Source organism: Agelaius tricolor, unplaced genomic scaffold, assembly GCF_023055355.1.
Source record: "Agelaius tricolor isolate 1412-34295 unplaced genomic scaffold, bAgeTri1.0.p SCAF_6, whole genome shotgun sequence".
Classification (NCBI taxonomy): Eukaryota; Metazoa; Chordata; class Aves; order Passeriformes; family Icteridae; genus Agelaius; species Agelaius tricolor.
The window spans coordinates 9,050,852-9,062,549 of NW_027269266.1; the positions used below are offsets into that span (position 1 = coordinate 9,050,852).

An 11,698-nucleotide genomic window follows, 5' to 3' on the forward strand; every position below is an offset into this window, starting at 1 on the left:
CACACAGAAGGTGGAAACACTTATAAGGAATACCTTTCAGGCCAGATTAATTTGATATTAATGTCTACACGGCAGTACAGAATCTCTTGCTACTAGGAGAAGGTAGAGAATCTGTTAAGTAGATACAACAAAAGCAGAATTGCAGAGAATACAATACTCTGGATACATAAAAGTTTAGAGAAATTACATTAGAAATGCCAAATTATAATAATGTTGAATTATAGAAAATTAGAGCCATATATAAATACAGAGAGATTAATACAGAGATAAAATAGAACAAAAATAGAAATCTAGGTAGGGCCCCCAAATAAATCTTTCATTTAGTTTTAAGTAAATAATGAAATCAGGGACAAGGCAAACAGTTGGGAATGAATACACAGAAAAGAATAGAAATAAGTTTGAATTGGAGGTCAAATGTATGGAATTTTGTACACTTTAATTGGGGAGCCTTAACACCGTGGGTTCTAGAGTTTGATACTTCAGTACAAAAAAATAAAACCAAAAAAAACCCCAAAAAAACAAATAACAAAAAGAATATGACTGGTGGAAAGATGTGAATGGGTGAATGGGAAGTCGAAGTTACTAGATCTCTTTGACTTCTAGTTCAACTAGAAAGAAAAATCAGCAGCTGTTGGAGAGTCTATTTAATTAATGAACATATTGATTATTCTTCTCCAAGTGAATAACTCTTATTTCTTTTGATATACATGAATTCAGCCTGATTTTCTTTATATTAACAGGGAAAGGAGAGAGGGAAGGGAAGGGAAGGGAAGGGAAGGGAAGGGAAGGGAAGGGAAGGGAAGGGAAGGGAAGGGAAGGGAAGGGAAGGGAAGGGAAGGGAAGGGAAGGGAAGGGAAAGGAGAGATGGAAGGGAAAGGAAGGGAAAGCTCAGAGCTGTTGAGATGAGACTTTTACTACTGTGAATTTCTGAGATCAGACACAAGACTCACACCACTGTGCATTACATTGTCAGCTTTCCCATCTTTTATAACAACCCATTTAGAGCAAAACCTGGGGGAGCTGTTGCTTCTCAGTGTGAAGCTCAGAACATCAAGCTAGATGTGCATTGCTCTTTATCCTTTTCCCTTCTCTTCTTCTTTTCTCCCTTTTAACTCTAGTATGCCTCTCATTAGGATTTCTGTTTCATGCCCTAGGAAAGGTTTATGCATTTATAAGAAGCAGATAATAGATGCATGCACTTCAGTGTTTGCCATCTTGGCTTCCCTTTAATGTAATTCATTATTCCACAAATATCCAGCACATAGTGCTGCCAAGTTAATTTGTATAATAATAATGAGCTATTAATTAACATCCAAGAACACATGTTTCTTCCAACAATTTGTGGTAATAAAGTAATTAATGAAATTCAAAATTTCATTCTAGACAGGAAGTCTAGAATGCTGTTTGGAACATTGCAAACCTTTGTGAGTGCAATCAATAAATTCCAGTGTTAATCTGCTAAAAAGGGTGGAAAAACAATATATACATAAAGACAGAATTTTTGTGTGGTGCTGTTCTTCTCAGAACAGTTACATTACTTTGCTGTTTTATATTTTAAAAATATTCAAAATGTGTTCCCATCAATAAACATTCACCTGAGAATAACACACTGCTCCCTAATGATTGATAAAAAATCCAATTTTTTCTCAACTAAACAAAAACCTTCTATTTTCTTAGTCCTCATACTGGTATGTAATAGTCTTCAAAGTCTTTGAAATCATAGAGACATAAATTGTGAAGAAAGTGCAATGCCTGAGAGCTGTACCCTTTGGGAAATCTATGGATCATGGTGTTGGCATGAATCTGAAAGTAAAAGTAACAGGATCTTCATTGCTCAACCTGACCTGAACATGAAGTGCCTCAACAGCATCAGTTGCTTTTCTAGTGATGAGAGTCTCAATAAAGAGGAGTGTGGTTTAAAGTGAGTATAATAAAAAATTCTTTAAAATTTTTGAGTACATGGAGCTTATAAAAAATTTGGTTCTAATTTCATGGAGAATTCCATTAAGTTCAGTGGAAATAGGGACCACTTTCTGGAAAGTTCCTCATGAACTTTGTAATGTTTGCCCTTTGCAGAATGTTTAGCACATTATTTTAAAAGCCAAAAAAATGCAGTTTCTATTACTCAACAAAGTACTTGAGCACAACTGTTTGTTGTTTATTATATATTTGGCAACTAATCCTTCTCAAATGAATCACAGCAATCTCCACTGAAATATTTATTAAATCAATCTTTAATCATTCACAGAGGATTTTTTCCAACATGGAAAATTATGAGGAAAATTGAGAAACACAGCCACATGACACTTGTAAAAACTTTTCCTTTTGGCAGATTTGGGACACACAAATTATTTACTGACTCTTTAGTCGTGCTTTTCAGTTTATCATGAACCATCAGAACAGAATGACACAACCATAGGATGGTTTGGGTTAGAAGGGACCTTAAAGGGGATTGTTGCAATCCCCTACCATGAGCAGGGACACCTCTCTTTAGATCAGGTTGCTCAAAGCCCCATCCAACCTGGCCTTGAACAGCTCCAGGGATGGGGCAGTCACAACTTCTCTGGGCAGCCTGGGCAGTGTCTCACTACCCTCACTGTAAAGAACAGTTTCTCCTTGAATTGCTTATGCAGTTTTTCTGAAGATATTTATGCAAAATACGTTACTTAAAAAAAAAAGCTTGAGTGAAGTTATGTTGAAAAGTATACATTCCGACTCCATTGCCAAACATCTTGCTTAGGAATTTTTTCAAAATCAAGAATCATATCTTTCTGAAAAGTCACAAAGCACATAATATAATTTCTGACAAGATTTGATAAGAAACATTCCTAAGAAGACAATAAAATACTTCTAATTCTAGGTTAATCCCAAACTGGAGATGTAATAAACACACAACAATCTTTGTGCATCACTCACATCTTCAAAGGTAACTTTCTTGCTGAGAGATATTCAGCCACTCTACTTTTAGCCTCTACTGAAAACAGTGGATGTAGATGTAGCCCAGAGCTCTTCTGAATGATAATGAGAGGATAATTATGTATTAGATGACATATAAATGTATAAATCATTCATATCTTGTCTGGCGGTGAACTTTGCCTTGTAGGTAGCCATGTTCATGAAGCCTTTCCTACAAGCAAATTTTGGTGCAGATGTTGTGGAGGTGGCTGTAGAGATAAACCAAGACTTACACATGGAGAGCAATGAGCAGCACAGCAGCAGTGACAGCCAGCACAGAACAGCAGTGACAACCACAGAGCCTCCTCTGTTTGTAATTCTGAGAGGCTCTGGTGGCTCATCTCACTGGTGACTATTCCAGAGCATCATAATATTTTAGGAGTGCTGCTCATGTATAAGCTGATGCAAAACGTGAGAAGAAACTCTTGAGGCAGCTGAGGAAACACAATAAATCAGTGTTTGAGAGCATGTCACAGACAGGCATGCAGAGCAGCTCTGTGGCTGTTTTCTCTAAAACAAGTCACTGCACAACTTGAACGCAGAAATGTCTCGGAACAAATGTATTTTAGGGACATTAAACTGGAAAGAGTGGTGAAGGTGATTTGTGAAGGCAGAGGAAACTTCCTACATCTGCTCTCAAATTCAAGGAAAAATGAAAGTAATTTCTAATTCTCCTTTTTTTTAACCACTGGCCTAATCTATTTTATCTGCAGACCCCATGTGAACTGTGTTTGAATAACGTTATAATGCATGATATGTTAATCCTGCATTTATTTTTAATTTAACTAATGATGGTTGATTGTTATTAAAAAGAGGAATTTTAGTTTGTAGGTGGTATTATTTGTTACCTTGGGAATGCAAGTCAGAGGTTTTCAATTTTTTTTTCTATTTGTGACCTTCCTTTTCTTTCAGTTTACAATATCATATATTGTGAGCTGCTTTTCTCAGTCAGCTTCTGTGGAGCTCTTAGAAGTGCACTGGCAACCTCCAGGAATGCTCAGAAGCAGGCTGGATACCTCTGGTCATATTTTATTTCTTTTAATCATTTAGTGTGGAGGTATCTCCTTTTCAGAGCAAACAAATAAAAACAAGGAAAAAGACTTGTGGCCTTTGTTATTTTTTTTTAAATTAACTCCAAGGCTTTAAAAGTTCATATACTGACACTGACAGAGATTTTCCTTCTGTTTCCAGAATGTTAATTTTGGAGACAAGTAACTCCTGGTGAAAATAGGCACAGAATTTCAGAATCTAGATATCTTAATATGTATTGATTTTTGAAGTCCTGGTGTTTATTTAAAGAAATTCAGTTCTGTTCAACATTGTAAAAATGTGAGCTGCTGCCCACAATGCACCCTGTTACCTGCCCTCAGTTATATACCTATAGTTACCTGCTCATTTATAAATGACCCCTGGCAAGGCAACAGCATAAATTATATTTTGAACAGGGGTTTCTGTTCTTCCTCCTGCAGTCATGGGATGGGATCCATCAGCTTTTGCATTAGACTCAGAAAATTGGGGATACATCTTAGCTGGTTTTAATAGGCTTTATAGATGAATACCAAGACAGTGATTTCACAATTTTTTTCTTTTGTTTTCTTATTTATGAGGGGATATAGAATGAATTAATTTAGATGTAGATATCATGTCTAGATTTAATGGATCCTCATCTATGATATTTTCTGCTGTCAAATCAGTGAGTTTAGGGGGCAAAAAGTTTCAGAAAAGCTCAAAAATTAAGTTGGGCATTAACTAAGGTAGAAATTGGTGTGCAAACAAACTGTCAATAAGTCTCAGCTTTTGTTCTTAGTTGAGTTTGAAAAAGTTAAATATTTTTCTCTGGGGAAAACTCTGTTCAACACTTCTAGTAATTATAACAGAATCTTTCAGTAGAAGATATAATAGCCAGTTCTTTGAAAAAATTTGCTCTTCTCTCTTCAAAATGTACACTTCGAAAGATGACAAACTGCTAAACCTTATTAAAATGTGAGATGTTGAACATTGCAGCAGACTTTCAGAAAGCAAGGAAGAAATTAAGAGTAGGGCGAGACAAAAGTTCCCCATAGTTATGTCTCAGTGCTGTCCTGCACTGCACATTGCTCTCACCTCTCCTCAAGTTTTACTGGAACCTCTGGAGGGGGCTTCATTCTGGATCACTTCCTTGTCACCTCTAATAAAATTTTTGCATCTTTAATGGAGACATAAACATTTCTGCAGCCACTGTCTTCTCTCTTTCTGTAAATTCAGTTCTAACCAATGGCATTGAAGACAGAATCATAGAATCACAGAATCATTAAGGTGGAAAAAACCTCTAAGGTCATCAAGTCAACATCAACCTAGTACCACCACAATCATGTTTGCCATCAATCCATGTCTTCAAATGCTGCATCCAGATTTTTTTTAATTCTTCCAGGACAAAAGACAGATTTATTTAATATTAATTTGAACTGATCTTACCCTTCTAAAAATACTGTAGTCTTCTCTAAATACAGTCCTGTTAATTCTTAACTGGGAGTCCAGCTCTGTGGAAAATGAAAAGACTATAACTGTGTTATGAACTGTGAAGACCATACTTTCTATCTTTAAAAATACTGTTTTGTCATATTACGGATGTTGAAAGCTAAAAGTTTTGTCATATTACAGAGTTGAGCAGCAAATAAATGTGCTGAAAATTAAAAAAGTTGTTAAGATGATATTATGCTAATGACCAAATATACACATAAGGTAGGCAGACACAAAACTTGAGACAAATGTTTATTACTCTGGGATAGTTGTTTTCCATAGAAAAACTAATGCTCACAATTTTAAAATTAACCTCTTAGCTGTGGCTGAAAAGATAATGATGATATGACCATATGATATTATTTTGTGAAATATTCCAGTTTTCCATTCATAAGAAATGTCATGCATTTTGATAGAATTACTTTGCTCCTCAAAAAGAGGTTTTTATAACATTCATTTTTGCTTTTAAAAAATTCACGGATCTCTAACAAGTTTCTTCTCAGCATTTGATTAGTTTACTTTTGTCCTTTTTTTTTCCCGTTCGTTCCTGTCACCCCATCTTATTTCCTCACTCTGCTGTTCTGAGGAGAGAGGAGGCAGGGGATCAAATGAGTGCATGAAGGTAACTCCTCACATGAACCAGAAATATGCCATAATTCAAAAAGGAAAACAGCTGAGAAAGAATAAATCTTGTTTTAATGTGCCTGAGCTTGTATTAAAAAATACAGATGTACTGTATGCATATGAAATTTTTGATTAAAATGTCTCTCACCAGTCTGTCTATTTAATTAAATAAAACCTGCTTGGTATTAATCAAAGCATAAAGAATTTATGCCCCAAATCCAGATTAATTAAAAGCCCAGAAGCTTGAAGAACAGACTGTGTATAAATACTAAAATAAATCAATCTAAAGATAATATTTATGTATTGGGGCTGTGTATTCCAAAAATATAAATAATTCCAGAAAGTGATTTATGGCAGATTCACTGTGGAAATACATTGCTTATTAGGATATATTTAAACGTGAAGTTAAGCAAACAGTTTGATTTACAAATTTTCTTTTAAAAATACTTAGTTTTTAATTATAGCCCTATTGGAACACTTTCTGATGAACAAATCATTAGAAATGTGCTCTTTAGTCTTCCACTTTAGTAAAAACAAAGGCTGAGAATAAAACTTCTGTGGCCCTGTGGATTTTACAATGTCATATTCAAAAAACAGTATTTATATTTCTAAGAACAATAGAACAGAAGTATCTTCAGTACTTCTGGTTCTATTAGTAAAAAATTATCTAGTTTTGGATGTAAAATATTTTGATTTATGCCCAGAACTGACGTCTAAGTCAGAAAATGTGCATAAAAATATTGTGAGAGCTCTTTGAAAGAAAGGAGGTGATACTGGGGCCCTTTTGTAAGGCACAGGAAGCCACTAATGAAAAAATGGAGGAGAAAGCAGAAAGTATTCAAGGGAGTTCCTAATCTCTGCTGGTTCCCAATCTGTCCCAGAATTGACTATAACTCTCTAAATAGGAAAAGTTTGCCTTGGCATTGGCATTACAACCCCTTTCCTTTATTCACAGCTGTGGATCTGATTTTCAGGACCTATCAAGTCTCAGGGTGGAGGTACAGAAATTCTCAGTTCCATGTGAAAATTCAGCTTTGAACCTTATACCAAAAAGCAGCAATCAGGAGACTGTTCTCTCCCAAGGTTGGACAGGAAGGTCACAGTGGATGTTCCAGTCTCATTCCATCATTAACTATAATAGCCTGAAGAGCTCATAACTCACCAAGCTGCAGAGATTATGTTCACACATTTACCTAATCCACTAAGTAACAAGTTGATGCAAAGTGCCAGTTTACAAGACAAATGGACTACTGTCTCCACTGATACAAAAGATATTGAATACTCTGCCCAAAGGGTTGACTGATGGCTGCAGTGACTGCACAATAGTAATTTCTGTGCAATTGCAAAATAATGCAAATTGTTCTTTCAATTGCCAGCACTTCTTATGGTAACAATGGCTGCCAGATACCACAGCTGTGAAGACAATGCTTGTCATTGCTATAGCTGTCAAATACCAGATTTAACACCTGTTTGCTAATTTTGAAAATGCACAACATGGACCACAACATAATGGCTTTACTTGGAATGGGATAGGAGTACAAACCTTTGAAACAGAAAGTTGTTATCTGTCTTGAAGACATGCACTTTCCTGCTGAGACCCTCTCTTTTTTATATATTTTTTCTTTTTTTGTGTGTCGCTTTCCTCCCTTTGTCCATAGTAGTCATACTGCAGGTTTTTTAAATGATATTTTTGTTGCAAAAAGCAGGTCTTCTTTTCAATGTGTTTTATATGAGGAGATTAAAACCTAACCCAAGATTTTGCAGGTTGTTTCTGGTTCAGGCAACCCACCTGAAAGTCCTAATTTTTGACATCTGCACAAAACAGCTGGTAATGAGTGTTTGGATTCTGCAAGTGTCTAGCTTTTAATCTTTTATATTAGACTTGTTAATAAGGATAGATGGAAAGCAGGTGTGACAGTAGTTGAGAGGGTTATTGGAAGACATAATTGCTTCATCTATAGTTTTAAATTTTCCTTTTTTTCTTTTTCCTTATTCCTGCACAGTTTGTCAGTTGTGGCAAAGTGGAGAGTCTTAAGCTTTTACATTTTCTTTATTATCTGCAAGTCTAAATGAATACATTGAGAAACCCCAGGATTAGTTTTTTTTTTGGTTTTTTTTTTTTTTTTTTTTTTTGTTTTTGTTTTTGCTTTTTAATTGGAAAATCAGAGCATTCAAATTGAAGCAACTGAGCTGAAATGTGTTAGCATGCACAGTTTAATCACTTAAGAGCTGTGATCTAATGGTATCTGGAAGCCAGGGCTGCTTGTATTTTGGTTCTAGCTCTAACACAGAATCAGAGAAAGGTTTGGGTTGGAAGGGACCTTAAAAATCATCTTGTTCTATGCTGCCTGCCATGGACAAGGACACCTACCCCCAGAGCAGGATAGTATGAAACACAGAGAGAAATTGTTCTGGATCTGCCTACACTGACACTTGAGCACAGAGAAGAGGATCCCAGCCACAGCTGAGTATTGGAAGTCACAGTGGTGTGGAGGGCTAGGTCACTCTGCAGAGATTGTGTGTATTCTGCATCAACTCATTTTTTAACACTGCACAGAAGAAACAATCATGTCTGACTGCCTGAGAACAGGCTAACAGCATGATTGTTAATGTCAGTACATAAAAGGGGTACATAAAGTATAAACCTATATTTGCTTCATTTTACTTGACATCTCAAACTTTCACAAAATCCATCCAGAACTAGAAATGAGTTAGCTAATCTGGGTTTGGTTATTAATGCATAGGTTAGAACCTGCTTTTCAATTAAAAAGATGAGGAAGGTTTCAAAAAGAAAAAATCATACCAAAGCTTTCTACAAGAGAAACAGAAACAATTATTCATTTGAGGCTGCTAGATAAATGTTTTGTTTTTTTCTGTAGAAGAGGGTTGGGATATCATAAGAGCAAATAAGGATTAAACACACTAAAAAGAAGAAAGCTCTTCTCACTAATGAATTAATGAAAAATTACACGAAATAGTAAATGTATGGGTTAGTTGGAAGTCCCAAGCTAAATAACAGGATACTATAACATGAAATGACATTATAAATATTAATAAGTCAGTGTTTTTGACCCAAATTTCTCATTTAATTTTATGTGAATTGTTTACATGAAGTATATTGAGCCATTTAACCAACATACTTAGTAAAAACCCTTACATATCTTGTCAGATTTTATTGAACAACATTCAGTCAAAGATATTTTAGCCCAGTATTTTGCTAGATTATTTGGAAGTTCTGAAGTGGATGACAAACCATTTTGTTTTCCAGATGGTCTTCTAGTACACAACTGCTGTGACTCAGGAACTTGATGGTACAGCCTTTCTTCTCAATAACCCACAGTGGACAGTATTGTGGATTTTACCATCACTTTTTAACACTTATCCTCCATGGCCAACTTCATATCTCAGCTAAACTCTCTTTAGTTTAGTCTTAGCCTACCACATTCTAACTCCATTTGACAGGCAGGGTCCTGATTAATATGATGCAAAAAAGGTTGTTTTTATCTTTGGTGTACTAATCAAATTATTTTAGCAAAACCCATAAAATCCCACTGATTTTGAAAGGACTGCTTAGGTAGCAGTGAGCAGAGTTTAGTTCAATATTTAGAGGAGCTGATACGGGAATGCCACAGGTACTGAAGTCTGAAGTATGAGTGATAGGGTGTAGATAGCACTTCAAATACTGCCTCACTGTCACAAATGGAGTTGTGATCTCCTCTTTGTCATTCTCTGAGACATTCTTAGCAAGGTTATGACTACTGCAGGTATCATGAGATACTTCTATTTATTCATTCTGAATATTTCTCTGCCAGAGGCCAAATTATGAATTTTCCTTATGTAGCTACACTGTGGGATAAAGGAAAAAGGTTTCCTAAGTGAAATTAATGACCATAATTTTTCTTTTCATTATATCTTCTTATATCTGGTTATACAGTGAGAGAATACATATCCTTTTTGCAAGGTAAAAAAATTAGAAAAGTAATGACAACCATATTCTTGATAGTGTTCCAAGTTATTATTTTACTTGAAAAGCAAGTTTTATCATTATTTTATTCTCTCTATTACTTCTTTAATTTGCTTCACTGTGATCAGTATAAAGCCAAGAGTAGATTGTATTCTTAGTCCATTAACAAAATTATCAAGTAATTGTTTCATTTTTATGAAACTGCTCTTAATATTTATTTTTCATATCCTTCTTCATTACAGACAATATTAACTGTCTGTATATATATTCATGTCTCACTTGTCATTATGGGATCATAATCCTATAGATGTGACAACATGTTATTCAAACATTACTCCAGCATCTTGTTTTGAGTTTGATGTGTGGGAATGAGAAGACATAACACCCTGAAGTTATCATAGTCCTTTGACAATGTCCATCACTTTGATGGGAGCCAACAATTCAATCTCAAATGAAGTGAATCTTTTTGGCAGGTCATTTTTGCAATAGCTCATCTATTTTACAGTTTTGCTGTCTAGAAAACTGTAACTTGCCTTCAGTCTGGAACATAACCACAACTATGGGACCATTCCAATTATAAACATTTACAAGTACTTTAAGCTGGCTGTGGTCTTATTTTCAGAGGAACAGAGCACTGACAGGTTCTGTTGAGAATTCATCAGTAAACCAAGCACAAAACCCCCAAGAACAGATGCCATCCCTTCCTCCCATTCTCTTATTCACCTACTTGCTGAATAAGAACCACAACTATGGGACCATTCCAATTATAAACATTTACAAACACTTTAAGCTGGCTGTGGTCTGATTTTCAGAGGAATAGAGCACTGACAGGTTCTGTTGGGAATTCATCAGTAAACCAAGCACAAAACCCCCAAGAACAGATGCCATCCCTTCCTCCCATCCTCTTATTTGCCTACTTCCTTCCTGTTCCTTTCAGGAAAGGGAAGCTGCTCTAAGCTCCTATGCTTCTTCTGGCCAAGCTAAGTGCCCAAGCTAACCCAGATCCAGTCACAGCAGGGTCCAAGGAGCTTCATTAACTTTGCCTACCTGGCAATAACAGTCCCATCAGGACTAAGTGGTGACAATGGTCCCAGCAGGTAGTGCAGCAAGGTCCCTGCAGCACTGGGTGCCAGGAGAGGAAGCACATTGCTATAGTGAAGAGCTGATTGTGGTACTATTGTTACCATAGATACATTCAGCTGACTGTAAAGAAAATACTTTGTGGAATGTTATATTTTTCTGAAAATCATTTGAACTGTTTAGGCTCCTAATTGCTCCTGAACAAAGTAAGAGGTGACAGACTGAATATTTGAGTACCTTGGTTAACAATATGCTATTGGTGCAATCCACATGTTATGGTTTAAAAGGGCTGGCTGATCAGTACTCCAGAACATGTCTCTGTATCTCAATACTTGTCTGGTATTCCAGAAATAGCTCCTTAAGCATAATATGAGGAATTCCAATGAGTTTATACTTCCTGATTAATGTGCTATTTTGTCAAGTTGTTGACTCTGTAGCATTAACTTTTTAACCTTAATTGGAAAAAGTATTTCTGTGTGGCACAGATAATCAAAGGCAAAATCAATCTTGCTTCTTATGAAGAGAATTATTCACCATTGTGAATAAGTGTTCGGTATTTTGCATTATTTAGAAGAT

At 35.7% G+C, this 11,698-nt stretch overlaps 1 long non-coding RNA gene across 1 annotated transcript in view; it reads right to left on the reverse strand.

The window, feature by feature from the left end:
• LOC139591366 (uncharacterized) overlaps nt 1-11,210 on the reverse strand; it is a 48,447-nt gene extending 37,237 nt beyond the window's left edge. The window contains exon 1 of the long non-coding RNA XR_011679621.1: nt 11,090-11,210. This is a non-coding gene — a long non-coding RNA (uncharacterized lncRNA). The remainder of the gene's footprint in view (nt 1-11,089) is intronic.
• Between the last annotated feature and the right edge of the window lie 488 nt (nt 11,211-11,698).